Below are 15,276 nucleotides of genomic sequence, written 5' to 3' on the forward strand. Positions count from 1 at the left end.
TTGGAACCTCACTGTTAACACAATATCCCCATTGGAATCTCACTGTTTACACAATGTCCCCATTGGAGCCTCACTGTTTACACAATATCCCCATTGGAGCCTCACTGTTTACACAATATCCCCATTGGAACCTCACTGTTTACTCAATATCCCCATTGGAACCTCACTGTTTACACAATATCCCCATTGGAACCTCACTGTTTACTCAATATCCCCATTGGAGCCTCACTGTTTCCACAATATCCCCATTGGAACCTCACTGTTTACACAATATCCCCATTGGAACCTCACTGTTTACACAATATCCCCATTGGAACCTCACTGTTTACTCAATATCCCCATTGGAACCTCACTGTTTACTCAATATCCCCATTGGAACCTCACTGTTTACTCAATATCCCCATTGGAACCTCACTGTTTACACAATATCCCCATTGGAACCTCACTGTTTACTCAATATCCCCATTGGAACCTCACTGTTTACACAATATTCCCATTGGAGCCTCACTGTTTACACAATTTCCCCATTGGAACCTCACTGTTTACACAATATCCCCATTGGAACCTCACTGTTTACTCATTATCCCCATTGGAGCCTCACTGTTAACACAATATCCCCATTGGAACCTCACTGTTTACTCAATATCCCCATTGGAACCTCACTGTTTACTCAATATCCCCATTGGAGCCTCACTGTTAACACAATATCCCCATTGGAAGCTCACTGTTTACACAATATCCCCATTGGAACCTCACTGTTTACTCAATATCCCCATTGGAACCTCACTGTTTACTCAATATCCCCATTGGAACCTCACTGTTTACGCAATATCCCCATTGGAACCTCACTGTTTACACAATATTGCCATTTGAACCTCACTGTTTACACAATATCCCCATTGGAACCTCACTGTTTACACAATATCCCCATTGGAACCTCACTGTTTACTCAATATCCCCATTGGAGCCTCACTGTTTCCACAATATCCCCATTGGAACCTCACTGTTTACACAATATCCCCATTGGAACCTCACTGTTTACTCAATATCCCCATTGGAACCTCACTGTTTACTCAATATCCCCATTGGAACCTCACTGATTACTCAATATCCCCATTGGAGCCTCACTGTTTCCACAATATCCCCATTGGAACCTCACTGTTTCCACAATATCCCCATTGGAACCTCACTGTTTACACAATATCCCCATTGGAACCTCACTGTTTACACAATATCCCCATTGGAGCCTCACTGTTTCCACAATATCCCCATTGGAACCTCACTGTTTACACAATATCCCCATTGTAACCTCACTGTTTACACAATATCCCCATTGGAACCTCACTGTTTACTCAATATCCCAATTGGAACATCACTGTTTACACAATATCCCCATTGGAACCTCACTGTTTACTCAATATCCCCATTGGAACCTCACTGTTTACTCAATATTCCCATTGGAGCCTCACTGTTTACACAATTTCCCCATTGGAACCTCACTGTTTACACAATATCCCCATTGGAACTCACTGTTAACTCAATATCCCCATTGGAGCCTCACTGTTTACACAATATCCCCATTGGAACCTCACTGTTTACTCAATATCCCCATTTGAACCTCACTGTTTACACAATATCCCCATTGGAACCTCACTGTTTACTCAATATCCCCATTTGAACATCACTGTTTACACAATATCCCCATTGGAACCTCACTGTTAACACAATATCCCCATTGGAATCTCACTGTTTACACAATGTCCCCATTGGAGCCTCACTGTTTACACAATATCCCCATTGGAGCCTCACTGTTTACACAATATCCCCATTGGAACCTCACTGTTTACTCAATATCCCCATTGGAACCTCACTGTTTACACAATATCCCCATTGGAACCTCACTGTTTACTCAATATCCCCATTGGAGCCTCACTGTTTCCACAATATCCCCATTGGAACCTCACTGTTGACACAATATCCCCATTGGAACCTCACTGTTTACACAATATCCCCATTGGAACCTCACTGTTTACTCAATATCCCCATTGGAACCTCACTGTTTACTCAATATCCCCATTGGAACCTCACTGTTTACTCAATATCCCCATTGGAACCTCACTGTTTACACAATATCCCCATTGGAACCTCACTGTTTACTCAATATCCCCATTGGAACCTCACTGTTTACTCAATATCCCCATTGGACCCTCACTGTTTACACAATATCCCCATTGGACCCTCACTGGTTACACAATATCCCCATTGGAACCTCACTGTTTACACAATATCCCCATTGGAACCTCACTGTTTCCTCAATATCCCCATTGGAACCTCACTGTTTACTCAATATCCCCATTGGAACCTCACTGTTTACACAATATCCCCATTGGAACCTCACTGTTTACTCAATATCCCCATTGGAACCTCACTGTTTACTCAATATCTCCATTGGAACATCACTGTTTACACAATATCCCCATTGGAACCTCACTGTTTACTCAATATCCCCATTGGAACCTCACTGTTTACTCAATATTCCCATTGGAGCCTCACTGTTTACACAATTTCCCCATTGGGACCTCACTGTTTACACAATATCCCCATTGGAACTCACTGTTAACTCAATATCCCCATTGGAGCCTCACTGTTTACACAATATCCCCATTGGAACCTCACTGTTTACTCAATATCCCCATTTGAACCTCACTGTTTACACAATATCCCCATTGGAACCTCACTGTTTACTCAATATCCCCATTTGAACATCACTGTTTACACAATATCCCCATTGGAACCTCACTGTTAACACAATATCCCCATTGGAATCTCACTGTTTACACAATGTCCCCATTGGAGCCTCACTGTTTACACAATATCCCCATTGGAGCCTCACTGTTTACACAATATCCCCATTGGAACCTCACTGTTTCCACAATATCCCCATTGGAACCTCACTGTTTACACAATATCCCCATTGGAACCTCACTGTTTACTCAATATCCCCATTGGAGCCTCACTGTTTCCACAATATCCCCATTGGAACCTCACTGTTTACACAATATCCCCATTGGAACCTCACTGTTTACACAATATCCCCATTGGAACCTCACTGTTTACTCAATATCCCCATTGGAACCTCACTGTTTACTCAATATCCCCATTGGAACCTCACTGTTTACTCAATATCCCCATTGGAACCTCACTGTTTACACAATATCCCCATTGGAACCTCACTGTTTACTCAATATCCCCATTGGAACCTCACTGTTTACTCAATATCCCCATTGGAACCTCACTGTTTACTCAATATCCCCATTGGAGCCTCACTGTTTCCACAATATCCCCATTGGAACCTCACTGTTTACACAATATCCCCATTGGAACCTCACTGTTTACACAATATCCCCATTGGAACCTGACTGTGTACACAATATTCCCATTGGAGCCTCACTGTTTACACAATTTCCCCATTGGAACCTCACTGTTTACACAATATCCCCATTGGAACCTCACTGTTTACTCATTATCCCCATTGGAGCCTCACTGTTAACACAATATCCCCATTGGAACCTCACTGTTTACTCAATATCCCCATTGGAACCTCACTGTTTACTCAATATCCCCATTGGAGCCTCACTGTTAACACAATATCCCCATTGGAAGCTCACTGTTTACACAATATCCCCATTGGAACCTCACTGTTTACTCAATATCCCCATTGGAACCTCACTGTTTACTCAATATCCCCATTGGAACCTCACTGTTTACGCAATATCCCCATTGGAACCTCACTGTTTACACAATATTGCCATTTGAACCTCACTGATTACACAATATCCCCATTGGAACCTCACTGTTTACACAATATCCCCATTGGAACCTCACTGTTTACTCAATATCCCCATTGGAGCCTCACTGTTTCCACAATATCCCCATTGGAACCTCACTGTTTACACAATATCCCCATTGGAACCTCACTGTTTACTCAATATCCCCATTGGAACCTCACTGTTTACTCAATATCCCCATTGGAACCTCACTGTTTACTCAATATCCCCATTGGAGCCTCACTGTTTCCACAATATCCCCATTGGAACCTCACTGTTTCCACAATATCCCCATTGGAAGCTCACTGTTTACACAATATCCCCATTGGAACCTCACTGTTTACACAATATCCCCATTGGAGCCTCACTGTTTCCACAATATCCCCATTGGAACCTCACTGTTTACACAATATCCCCATTGTAAGCTCACTGTTTACACAATATCCCCATTGGAACCTCACTGTTTACTCAATATCCCCATTGGAACCTCACTGTTTACTCAATATCCCCATTGGAACCTCACTGTTTACTCAATATCCCCATTGGAACATCACTGTTTACACAATATCCCCATTGGAGCCTCACTGTTTACACAATATCCCCATTGGAACCTCACTGTTTACACAATATCCCCATTGGAACCTCACTGTTTACTCAATATCCCCATTGGAACCTCACTGTTTACTCAATATCCCCATTGGACCCTCACTGTTTACACAATATCCCCATTGGAGCCTCACTGGTTACACAATATCCCCATTGGAACCTCACTGTTTACACAATATCCCCATTGGAACCTCACTGTTTACTCAATATCCCCATTGGAACCTCACTGTTTACTCAATATCCCCATTGGAACCTCACTGTTTACACAATATCCCCATTGGAACCTCACTGTTTACTCAATATCCCCATTGGAACATCACTGTTTACTCAATATCCCCATTGGAACCTCACTGTTTACTCAATATCCCCATTGGAACATCACTGTTTACACAATATCCCCATTGGAACCTCACTGTTTACTCAATATCCCCATTGGAACCTCACTGTTTACTCAATATCTCCATTGGAACATCACTGTTTACACAATATCCCCATTGGAACCTCACTGTTTACTCAATATCCCCATTGGAACCTCACTGTTTACTCAATATCCCCATTGGAACCTCACTGTTTACTCAATATCCCCATTGGAACCTCACTGTTTACTCAATATCCCCATTGGAGCCTCACTGTTTCCACAATATCCCCATTGGAACCTCACTGTTTCCACAATATCCCCATTGGAAGCTCACTGTTTACACAATATCCCCATTGGAACCTCACTGTTTACACAATATCCCCATTGGAGCCTCACTGTTTCCACAATATCCCCATTGGAACCTCACTGTTTACACAATATCCCCATTGTAAGCTCACTGTTTACACAATATCCCCATTGGAACCTCACTGTTTACTCAATATCCCCATTGGAACCTCACTGTTTACTCAATATCCCCATTGGAACCTCACTGTTTACTCAATATCCCCATTGGAACATCACTGTTTACACAATATCCCCATTGGAGCCTCACTGTTTACACAATATCCCCATTGGAACCTCACTGTTTACACAATATCCCCATTGGAACCTCACTGTTTACTCAATATCCCCATTGGAACCTCACTGTTTACTCAATATCCCCATTGGACCCTCACTGTTTACACAATATCCCCATTGGAGCCTCACTGGTTACACAATATCCCCATTGGAACCTCACTGTTTACACAATATCCCCATTGGAACCTCACTGTTTACTCAATATCCCCATTGGAACCTCACTGTTTACTCAATATCCCCATTGGAACCTCACTGTTTACACAATATCCCCATTGGAACCTCACTGTTTACTCAATATCCCCATTGGAACATCACTGTTTACTCAATATCCCCATTGGAACCTCACTGTTTACTCAATATCCCCATTGGAACATCACTGTTTACACAATATCCCCATTGGAACCTCACTGTTTACTCAATATCCCCATTGGAACCTCACTGTTTACTCAATATCTCCATTGGAACATCACTGTTTACACAATATCCCCATTGGAACCTCACTGTTTACTCAATATCCCCATTGGAACCTCACTGTTTACTCAATATTCCCATTGGAGCCTCACTGTTTACACAATTTCCCCATTGAAACCTCACTGTTTACACAATATCCCCATTGGAACTCACTGTTAACTCAATATCCCCATTGGAGCCTCACTGTTTACACAATATCCCCATTGGAACCTCACTGTTTACTCAATATCCCCATTTGAACCTCACTGTTGACACAATATCCCCATTGGAACCTCACTGTTCACTCAATATCCCCATTTGAACATCACGGTTTACACAATATCCCCATTGGAACCTCACTGTTAACACAATATCCCCATTGGAATCTCACTGTTTACACAATGTCCCCATTGGAGCCTCACTGTTTACACAATATCCCCATTGGAGCCTCACTGTTTACACAATATCCCCATTGGAACCTCACTGTTTACTCAATATCCCCATTGGAACCTCACTGTTTACACAATATCCCCATTGGAACCTCACTGTTTACTCAATATCCCCATTGGAGCCTCACTGTTTCCACAATATCCCCATTGGAACCTCACTGTTTACACAATATCCCCATTGGAACCTCACTGTTTACACAATATCCCCATTGGAACCTCACTGTTTACTCAATATCCCCATTGGAACCTCACTGTTTACTCAATATCCCCATTGGAACCTCACTGTTTACTCAATATCCCCATTGGAACCTCACTGTTTACACAATATCCCCATTGGAACCTCACTGTTTACTCAATATCCCCATTGGAACCTCACTGTTTACACAATATTCCCATTGGAGCCTCACTGTTTACACAATTTCCCCATTGGAACCTCACTGTTTACACAATATCCCCATTGGAACCTCACTGTTTACTCATTATCCCCATTGGAGCCTCACTGTTAACACAATATCCCCATTGGAACCTCACTGTTTACTCAATATCCCCATTGGAACCTCACTGTTTACTCAATATCCCCATTGGAGCCTCACTGTTAACACAATATCCCCATTGGAAGCTCACTGTTTACACAATATCCCCATTGGAACCTCACTGTTTACTCAATATCCCCATTGGAACCTCACTGTTTACTCAATATCCCCATTGGAACCTCACTGTTTACGCAATATCCCCATTGGAACCTCACTGTTTACACAATATTGCCATTTGAACCTCACTGTTTACACAATATCCCCATTGGAACCTCACTGTTTACACAATATCCCCATTGGAACCTCACTGTTTACTCAATATCCCCATTGGAGCCTCACTGTTTCCACAATATCCCCATTGGAACCTCACTGTTTACACAATATCCCCATTGGAACCTCACTGTTTACTCAATATCCCCATTGGAACCTCACTGTTTACTCAATATCCCCATTGGAACCTCACTGATTACTCAATATCCCCATTGGAGCCTCACTGTTTCCACAATATCCCCATTGGAACCTCACTGTTTCCACAATATCCCCATTGGAACCTCACTGTTTACACAATATCCCCATTGGAACCTCACTGTTTACACAATATCCCCATTGGAGCCTCACTGTTTCCACAATATCCCCATTGGAACCTCACTGTTTACACAATATCCCCATTGTAACCTCACTGTTTACACAATATCCCCATTGGAACCTCACTGTTTACTCAATATCCCAATTGGAACATCACTGTTTACACAATATCCCCATTGGAACCTCACTGTTTACTCAATATCCCCATTGGAACCTCACTGTTTACTCAATATTCCCATTGGAGCCTCACTGTTTACACAATTTCCCCATTGGAACCTCACTGTTTACACAATATCCCCATTGGAACTCACTGTTAACTCAATATCCCCATTGGAGCCTCACTGTTTACACAATATCCCCATTGGAACCTCACTGTTTACTCAATATCCCCATTTGAACCTCACTGTTTACACAATATCCCCATTGGAACCTCACTGTTTACTCAATATCCCCATTTGAACATCACTGTTTACACAATATCCCCATTGGAACCTCACTGTTAACACAATATCCCCATTGGAATCTCACTGTTTACACAATGTCCCCATTGGAGCCTCACTGTTTACACAATATCCCCATTGGAGCCTCACTGTTTACACAATATCCCCATTGGAACCTCACTGTTTACTCAATATCCCCATTGGAACCTCACTGTTTACACAATATCCCCATTGGAACCTCACTGTTTACTCAATATCCCCATTGGAGCCTCACTGTTTCCACAATATCCCCATTGGAACCTCACTGTTGACACAATATCCCCATTGGAACCTCACTGTTTACACAATATCCCCATTGGAACCTCACTGTTTACTCAATATCCCCATTGGAAACTCACTGTTTACTCAATATCCCCATTGGAACCTCACTGTTTACTCAATATCCCCATTGGAACCTCACTGTTTACACAATATCCCCATTGGAACCTCACTGTTTACTCAATATCCCCATTGGAACCTCACTGTTTACTCAATATCCCCATTGGAACCTCACTGTTTACTCAATATCCCCATTGGAGCCTCACTGTTTCCACAATATCCCCATTGGAACCTCACTGTTTACACAATATCCCCATTGGAACCTCACTGTTTACACAATATCCCCATTGGAACCTCACTGTTTACACAATATTCCCATTGGAGCCTCACTGTTTACACAATTTCCCCATTGGAACCTCACTGTTTACACAATATCCCCATTGGAACATCACTGTTTACTCATTATCCCCATTGGAGCCTCACTGTTAACACAATATCCCCATTGGAACCTCACTGTTTACTCAATATCCCCATTGGAACCTCACTGTTTACTCAATATCCCCATTGGAGCCTCACTGTTAACACAATATCCCCATTGGAAGCTCACTGTTTACACAATATCCCCATTGGAACCTCACTGTTTACTCAATATCCCCATTGGAACCTCACTGTTTACTCAATATTCCCATTGGAGCCTCACTGTTTACACAATTTCCCCATTGGAACCTCACTGTTTACACAATATCCCCATTGGAACTCACTGTTAACTCAATATCCCCATTGGAGCCTCACTGTTTACACAATATCCCCATTGGAACCTCACTGTTTACTCAATATCCCCATTTGAACCTCACTGTTTACACAATATCCCCATTGGAACCTCACTGTTTACTCAATATCCCCATTTGAACATCACTGTTTACACAATATCCCCATTGGAACCTCACTGTTAACACAATATCCCCATTGGAATCTCACTGTTTACACAATGTCCCCATTGGAGCCTCACTGTTTACACAATATCCCCATTGGAGCCTCACTGTTTACACAATATCCCCATTGGAACCTCACTGTTTACTCAATATCCCCATTGGAACCTCACTGTTTACACAATATCCCCATTGGAACCTCACTGTTTACTCAATATCCCCATTGGAGCCTCACTGTTTCCACAATATCCCCATTGGAACCTCACTGTTGACACAATATCCCCATTGGAACCTCACTGTTTACACAATATCCCCATTGGAACCTCATGTTTACTCAATATCCCCATTGGAACCTCACTGTTTACTCAATATCCCCATTGGAACCTCACTGTTTACACAATATCCCCATTGGAACCTCACTGTTTACTCAATATCCCCATTGGAACCTCACTGTTTACTCAATATCCCCATTGGAACCTCACTGTTTACTCAATATCCCCATTGGAGCCTCACTGTTTCCACAATATCCCCATTGGAACCTCACAGTTTACACAATATCCCCATTGGAACCTCACTGTTTACACAATATCCCCATTGGAACCTCACTGTTTACACAATATTCCCATTGGAGCCTCACTGTTTACACAATTTCCCCATTGGAACCTCACTGTTTACACAATATCCCCATTGGAACCTCACTGTTTACTCATTATCCCCATTGGAGCCTCACTGTTAACACAATATCCCCATTGGAACCTCACTGTTTACTCAATATCCCCATTGGAACCTCACTGTTTACTCAATATCCCCATTGGAGCCTCACTGTTAACACAATATCCCCATTGGAAGCTCACTGTTTACACAATATCCCCATTGGAACCTCACTGTTTACTCAATATCCCCATTGGAACCTCACTGTTTACTCAATATCCCCATTGGAACCTCACTGTTTACGCAATATCCCCATTGGAACCTCACTGTTTACACAATATTGCCATTTGAACCTCACTGATTACACAATATCCCCATTGGAACCTCACTGTTTACACAATATCCCCATTGGAACCTCACTGTTTACTCAATATCCCCATTGGAGCCTCACTGTTTCCACAATATCCCCATTGGAACCTCACTGTTTACACAATATCCCCATTGGAACCTCACTGTTTACTCAATATCCCCATTGGAACCTCACTGTTTACTCAATATCCCCATTGGAACCTCACTGTTTACTCAATATCCCCATTGGAGCCTCACTGTTTCCACAATATCCCCATTGGAACCTCACTGTTTCCACAATATCCCCATTGGAACCTCACTCTTTACACAATATCCCCATTGGAACCTCACTGTTTACACAATATCCCCATTGGAGCCTCACTGTTTCCACAATATCCCCATTGGAACCTCACTGTTTACACAATATCCCCATTGTAACCTCACTGTTTACACAATATCCCCATTGGAACCTCACTGTTTACTCAATATCCCCATTGGAACCTCACTGTTTACTCAATATCCCCATTGGAACCTCACTGTTTACTCAATATCCCCATTGGAACATCACTGTTTACACAATATCCCCATTGGAGCCTCACTGTTTACACAATATCCCCATTGGAACCTCACTGTTTACACAATATCCCCATTGGAACCTCACTGTTTACTCAATATCCCCATTGGAACCTCACTGTTTACTCAATATCCCCATTGGACCCTCACTGTTTACACAATATCCCCATTGGAGCCTCACTGGTTACACAATATCCCCATTGGAACCTCACTGTTTACACAATATCCCCATTGGAACCTCACTGTTTACTCAATATCCCCATTGGAACCTCACTGTTTACTCAATATCCCCATTGGAACCTCACTGTTTACACAATATCCCCATTGGAACCTCACTGTTTCCTCAATATCCCCATTGGAACATCACTGTTTACTCAATATCCCCATTGGAACCTCACTGTTTACTCAATATCCCCATTGGAACATCACTGTTTACACAATATCCCCATTGGAACCTCACTGTTTACTCAATATCCCCATTGGAACCTCACTGTTTACTCAATATCTCCATTGGAACATCACTGTTTACACAATATCCCCATTGGAACCTCACTGTTTACTCAATATCCCCATTGGAACCTCACTGTTTACTCAATATTCCCATTGGAGCCTCACTGTTTACACAATTTCCCCATTGAAACCTCACTGTTTACACAATATCCCCATTGGAACTCACTGTTAACTCAATACCCCCATTGGAGCCTCACTGTTTACACAATATCCCCATTGGAACCTCACTGTTTACTCAATATCCCCATTTGAACCTCACTGTTTACACAATATCCCCATTGGAACCTCACTGTTTACTCAATATCCCCATTTGAACATCACTGTTTACTCAATATCCCCATTGGAACCTCACTGTTTACTCAATATCCCCATTGGAACCTCACTGTTTACACAATATCCCCATTGGAACCTCACTGTTTACTCAATATCCCCATTGGAACATCACTGTTTACTCAATATCCCCATTGGAACCTCACTGTTTACTCAATATCCCCATTGGAACATCACTGTTTACACAATATCCCCATTGGAACCTCACTGTTTACTCAATATCCCCATTGGAACCTCACTGTTTACTCAATATCTCCATTGGAACATCACTGTTTACACAATATCCCCATTGGAACCTCACTGTTTACTCAATATCCCCATTGGAACCTCACTGTTTACTCAATATTCCCATTGGAGCCTCACTGTTTACACAATTTCCCCATTGAAACCTCACTGTTTACACAATATCCCCATTGGAACTCACTGTTAACTCAATATCCCCATTGGAGCCTCACTGTTTACACAATATCCCCATTGGAACCTCACTGTTTACTCAATATCCCCATTTGAACCTCACTGTTGACACAATATCCCCATTGGAACCTCACTGTTCACTCAATATCCCCATTTGAACATCACGGTTTACACAATATCCCCATTGGAACCTCACTGTTAACACAATATCCCCATTGGAATCTCACTGTTTACACAATGTCCCCATTGGAGCCTCACTGTTTACACAATATCCCCATTGGAGCCTCACTGTTTACACAATATCCCCATTGGAACCTCACTGTTTACTCAATATCCCCATTGGAACCTCACTGTTTACACAATATCCCCATTGGAACCTCACTGTTTACTCAATATCCCCATTGGAGCCTCACTGTTTCCACAATATCCCCATTGGAACCTCACTGTTTACACAATATCCCCATTGGAACCTCACTGTTTACACAATATCCCCATTGGAACCTCACTGTTTACTCAATATCCCCATTGGAACCTCACTGTTTACTCAATATCCCCATTGGAACCTCACTGTTTACTCAATATCCCCATTGGAACCTCACTGTTTACACAATATCCCCATTGGAACCTCACTGTTTACTCAATATCCCCATTGGAACCTCACTGTTTACACAATATTCCCATTGGAGCCTCACTGTTTACACAATTTCCCCATTGGAACCTCACTGTTTACACAATATCCCCATTGGAACCTCACTGTTTACTCATTATCCCCATTGGAGCCTCACTGTTAACACAATATCCCCATTGGAACCTCACTGTTTACTCAATATCCCCATTGGAACCTCACTGTTTACTCAATATCCCCATTGGAGCCTCACTGTTAACACAATATCCCCATTGGAAGCTCACTGTTTACACAATATCCCCATTGGAACCTCACTGTTTACTCAATATCCCCATTGGAACCTCACTGTTTACTCAATATCCCCATTGGAACCTCACTGTTTACGCAATATCCCCATTGGAACCTCACTGTTTACACAATATTGCCATTTGAACCTCACTGTTTACACAATATCCCCATTGGAACCTCACTGTTTACACAATATCCCCATTGGAACCTCACTGTTTACTCAATATCCCCATTGGAGCCTCACTGTTTCCACAATATCCCCATTGGAACCTCACTGTTTACACAATATCCCCATTGGAACCTCACTGTTTACTCAATATCCCCATTGGAACCTCACTGTTTACTCAATATCCCCATTGGAACCTCACTGATTACTCAATATCCCCATTGGAGCCTCACTGTTTCCACAATATCCCCATTGGAACCTCACTGTTTCCACAATATCCCCATTGGAACCTCACTGTTTACACAATATCCCCATTGGAACCTCACTGTTTACACAATATCCCCATTGGAGCCTCACTGTTTCCACAATATCCCCATTGGAACCTCACTGTTTACACAATATCCCCATTGTAACCTCACTGTTTACACAATATCCCCATTGGAACCTCACTGTTTACTCAATATCCCAATTGGAACATCACTGTTTACACAATATCCCCATTGGAACCTCACTGTTTACTCAATATCCCCATTGGAACCTCACTGTTTACTCAATATTCCCATTGGAGCCTCACTGTTTACACAATTTCCCCATTGGAACCTCACTGTTTACACAATATCCCCATTGGAACTCACTGTTAACTCAATATCCCCATTGGAGCCTCACTGTTTACACAATATCCCCATTGGAACCTCACTGTTTACTCAATATCCCCATTTGAACCTCACTGTTTACACAATATCCCCATTGGAACCTCACTGTTTACTCAATATCCCCACTTGAACATCACTGTTTACACAATATCCCCATTGGAACCTCACTGTTAACACAATATCCCCATTGGAATCTCACTGTTTACACAATGTCCCCATTGGAGCCTCACTGTTTACACAATATCCCCATTGGAGCCTCACTGTTTACACAATATCCCCATTGGAACCTCACTGTTTACTCAATATCCCCATTGGAACCTCACTGTTTACACAATATCCCCATTGGAACCTCACTGTTTACTCAATATCCCCATTGGAGCCTCACTGTTTCCACAATATCCCCATTGGAACCTCACTGTTGACACAATATCCCCATTGGAACCTCACTGTTTACACAATATCCCCATTGGAACCTCACTGTTTACTCAATATCCCCATTGGAACCTCACTGTTTACTCAATATCCCCATTGGAACCTCACTGTTTACTCAATATCCCCATTGGAACCTCACTGTTTACACAATATCCCCATTGGAACCTCACTGTTTACTCAATATCCCCATTGGAACCTCACTGTTTACTCAATATCCCCATTGGAACCTCACTGTTTACTCAATATCCCCATTGGAGCCTCACTGTTTCCACAATATCCCCATTGGAACCTCACTGTTTACACAATATCCCCATTGGAACCTCACTGTTTACACAATATCCCCATTGGAACCTCACTGTTTACACAATATTCCCATTGGAGCCTCACTGTTTACACAATTTCCCCATTGGAACCTCACTGTTTACACAATATCCCCATTGGAACATCACTGTTTACTCATTATCCCCATTGGAGCCTCACTGTTAACACAATATCCCCATTGGAACCTCACTGTTTACTCAATATCCCCATTGGAACCTCACTGTTTACTCAATATCCCCATTGGAGCCTCACTGTTAACACAATATCCCCATTGGAAGCTCACTGTTTACACAATATCCCCATTGGAACCTCACTGTTTACTCAATATCCCCATTGGAACCTCACTGTTTACTCAATATTCCCATTGGAGCCTCACTGTTTACACAATTTCCCCATTGGAACCTCACTGTTTACACAATATCCCCATTGGAACTCACTGTTAACTCAATATCCCCATTGGAGCCTCACTGTTTACACAATATCCCCATTGGAACCTCACTGTTTACTCAATATCCCCATTTGAACCTCACTGTTTACACAATATCCCCATTGGAACCTCACTGTTTACACAATATCCCCATTGGAACCTCACTGTTTACTCAATATCCCCATTTGAACATCACTGTTTACACAATATCCCCATTGGAACCTCACTGTTAACACAATATCCCCATTGGAATCTCACTGTTTACACAATGTCCCCATTGGAGCCTCACTGTTTACACAATATCCCCATTGGAGCCTCACTGTTTACACAATATCCCCATTGGAACCTCACTGTTTACTCAATATCCCCATTTGAACATCACTGTTTACACAATATCCCCATTT

Source organism: Mustelus asterias, chromosome 5 (genome assembly GCF_964213995.1).
Source record: "Mustelus asterias chromosome 5, sMusAst1.hap1.1, whole genome shotgun sequence".
Classification (NCBI taxonomy): Eukaryota; Metazoa; Chordata; class Chondrichthyes; order Carcharhiniformes; family Triakidae; genus Mustelus; species Mustelus asterias.